The sequence below is a fragment of the Teleopsis dalmanni genome, chromosome 1 (assembly GCF_002237135.1).
Source record: "Teleopsis dalmanni isolate 2A chromosome 1, ASM223713v2, whole genome shotgun sequence".
Classification (NCBI taxonomy): domain Eukaryota; kingdom Metazoa; phylum Arthropoda; class Insecta; order Diptera; family Diopsidae; genus Teleopsis; species Teleopsis dalmanni.
Window position 1 is genome coordinate 168,538,153 of NC_051846.1, and position 4,323 is coordinate 168,542,475.

A 4,323-nucleotide genomic window follows, 5' to 3' on the forward strand; every position below is an offset into this window, starting at 1 on the left:
TATTGTAGTTTAACTTATCGGGAAAACTAGTGGTTGAGTCTTCAATTCGACTTAAGCAGTCGAATCTTCAAATTATTGACTTAAATAGGCTTTACTCTTATTAATTTTTAAGATTTTTTAAACGGTTCAGTGTGATTCTTCTTATATCGTAATACCATGAGAAGGAGTTTAGATAAAAGTTAAGCACGTTATTTATCTCGTGTAAGCCTTATTGGAAACTTTTCGAGTCAGCATTTACTAATCAAATTAACTTAAATAAATACCATATAGTTATTACACACATCTTCGCAATGAAAAATAAATTTTTTTTTGAAATTGTAGGGTCAATTTATTTCAGTTAACTTGATATAGTTTTACGATTAAAAAATATTTCCTTGTTATAAATATAATATTTGTGTTCGACAGACGACTAAAATATCATAGCGTTATATATATAATATAATTTTTTTTGATTTGTATGTAATACAAAAAAAAGCTTTATTTAAAAATAAAGCTAACATAGTAATAAAAAAAAAATAATTATTCAGACAGTTCGGCACTTATAGCCATAAACTACTGATTTGTAAAATTTATATAATATTAAAAATGCTTGAAAATTGAACACTTAATGATTTCACATTTATGACACTTATTTGTGAAAATAAGCAAATATAATGAGAATTATAATTGTGTAGTATGTGTTTGAAAATTTTATTCACTAGTCCAACTATTTTAACTATTTAATTTTCATTCTTAAAAAATGTTTCTTTCTCTTCTTAATATTTGTGTTATGTGTTCCTCGATGGCGGCCTTGTGTACCAAAAAAGCCAACTTGAGCTCAAATAACGGCCCGTTGTGGTAACACAGGAATAGCGTTGGTGCATACATAAATAAGGTGATCAGTATACGACCAACTCTGAAAAAGGCTACGACTTCCCCATTTAGTTGAAGGAAAACCAACCCGACAATTCTATGAATCTGGCCAGATCCCTAACATTTTAGGATGACAGTTCTGTGAGATCGGTCTGTTGTTATTTTGGTTCCATAAGCTTTGCATGGCACAGTGGCAAGCTCGCTAATTTTGGGTTAGGGCTCTTGGCAACTAATTCTTACCACCGACATTGAGAAAAAAAAATCTAAAATCAACTATTGTTTTTATAGTTTGCTTTCAAAATCTATCTCTCTATGAACATTACAAATAACCTTCATGTGAATGTAAGGGAACTCTTTTAAATAAAAATCTAATTTTTTTGTTTTTTTATTAGTTAAAACAAATATTTTACTTGGTGTTCTACTTTAGCTACAATTTCGTAATAATTCATAACTCAAATAAAACTTAAATGTGTTTTATTTGCCCGGAACAAAGACGAAATTTGTGTACGAGTTGCAATTGTTTGCATGCTTGCGTAAATTTTCACGCTCATAATTCTTCATATGCCGATTAAAATATGTTTCAAACATTTGCAACAAAACTCACATACTCTCCCACACAAACACAAACATCACGTTTATAAATACTCATATTTCCACACAAACACATATGCAAACAAGCAGCCATATGCCATATTTCACCGGAATTTCTTGGCATACTTTTCCAAGTGGCAAAGAAAACTTTTTTCTTTTTTTTACTAATTTCTTTTGCCTTTCCTGCTTGTGCTCGTAATATGAAAACGGCACTTACATTTATATTTCTTTGCAAAGATGGCGATGTGTCGCATGCGTTTGTGTGCGTTTATGTGTTTATGTGTGTTTGTGTAATTCGCTATGCGTCCGTCGCTGTGCTTGTGTTGGTAGGTGGAATGGCAATTGTTTTTGTCATAACAAAAGTAGCTGCAAATTTATTGCAATCACACAGAACAAACAAAAGTTTTGTTCTTTTGTTGGTTTGCATACTTTCAGGAGTAAAGTTTTAATGACACTTGTGTGGCATTATAATAAATTATGATGCTGCCTGCCTCCTGTTTCCAGCCTCCAGCTAGTAGCTAGCTAGTAGCATATAGTATGTAGTAATAAATTACTATACTATAATTTTTTATTTTATATATATATAACATTCTTGCATAAATCAAGAAAAAAATTGAGTATGTGAAGCTACACACTTTTTAAGTTTTTGCCTGGTGTGCTGCACAATAATTTTGATGTTGTTGAGTGACTGGCACGGATTTTTAAAATAAATTTTCGAAAGACTGCTTTCGTTCCCATGTTACATATCATGGGTCGCTTGACATGGATATGTTAACATTTGACATGTACTTCTTTTAATTTTTTTGTTTTGTTAGTATAGCAAGGATATGCTTGCATCATGAGCATCTGTTGAAACATGCTGCACATTTTAAAATGATTAAAAATTATAAAACTACTTGTAAACTCAATTGGAACATGAAATTAATAAAGCTAAAATGAACTGGTGAAATTTGCAAAACAAAGTTATTTTACAGGTCGTAGTTGAGTAATGAATTATATACACATTAATTACAACTAAATGGTTGATGTTAAAATATATCACTAAAATTATGTGTTATGTTATGTTTGTTATTACTAAAATAATGTAAAATATAAAATATATCTTTTGATATATATAAACAATATAGTATATAAATATTATACCATATATTTTATATTATTGTACTATATTAGAGTATTAGCACATAGAAATGGTAATAGATTTATAAAATAGTATGTAAAGAGGTTTTCGAACAGAAGTGAAACCACAACGAAAATTTTTATTTTTTAAATTATTTTAATTAATTGAATTTTTGGCTGACCATATAGCTGTTTCGAGTATTGCCAAATACCCTTCATCACTGATCTTGGAAATAATTCTTATATTTAATTATTCGTAAATAATTATTTTTGAGACTGCAAGTAACCTGAGAATCAACCGGTCCTGCCAAATATGAAGCTCAGAATCAGCGCACCTTAACCAACTGATCAAAGCCGTACTTGACTTTTATGTTCGCATATTTTGCTGGAGTTTTGTTACTTTTGCTATGAAAGTTTTTATTAACAATTTTACTTGCTGTATTTATATTAGAACGAAATCATAAACCAGCTGTAAAATAGTATGTAGTATATTGTATATAATATAAATTGTATATTATAATATAGCATATAAATATTATATTATATATTGTATATTATTATTGTATACTATATTATAGTATTAGTGTATAGTAATAGTAATAGTATGGCATTATTATTACTATATTGTTATAGTTGTTTTAAGAACTATCCTAAGAATATTGTTCACATCGGCATCTTAATTTTGACATAAAATTTAATGTCAATTATCCATCTAGAAACACCTGACTGTCGGGGGCCTTTCATTAGGAGAGGGTCTAACATTTTCACTTATGTCTTAAAAGCAACCAGTGCAGTTTTCACAGGACTTAATTAATCTATATATTAGACGCTTCCGGATCATTGTTCAGGTGAATGTGATTGTTATTAGGCAATATGTAGATTGTCTGGAAGTTAACAATATTTAATAGGAATATATACATATCCATGCCGTGAGAATAGATGGAGACACTTCAGCGAAAAGGATATTTGAAATGATAGTTGGACGAAAAAGGCGTAGATGTTTCTCCGATGGAGTGATCAGGTTAAAGTAACACTAACCGAAATTAATGTATGTGAGACTGGAGGAAGCGCAAACGCAGCAGAGGCATTTGGAGAAACAGGCTACAGAAGGCGAAAATTGGTTATGGCAATTTAAGTTAGTAATTTATATACACAGGCGGTCAAGCTTCTATGAACCTTATAAATTCAGTCCAACTCACATCAAGGACGGTATTTGAATGCTATCAATTTTTCAACGAGATCTCAATGCAGTTTAACATCTCTCAGGGTTCCTGGTTCCGAAGACGTTCTCAAAAATAACAGCTGCAGTGATAAAACTGCAACGAAATGGCGACAAGAAACAAAAACCAAAATACTCCTCTAAGATACTCCTCTAAGTATCTTGATCAGTTCCAGGGCATCCCTTTAAAGTGCATTTTATGCTTTGCCAATGGTTAAAGGTGGTTTTTAAACCTTTGAATTCTGATTAATTTCTGATCATATAATAAAGAAAACAATATTAATTGAGAAACTCTTTTAAGTGTATTTTCTCTTGTATATTCTTACATTAATATATCTTACCTATATCCTTCACACTTATTCAATCCTTTCATTCTAGCTTGCAGTTGGTGGCTGCACACTTACATCATGCATTCTAAATATTTAATAACAATTATAAAAAGTCAATATTTTACATGACAGTAAAAATTGTTCTTTTCGACCTCATTTAAACGATATTAGAGATTTATACTTTTTTGGTTTTTGAACTATGAACCAAAAGCC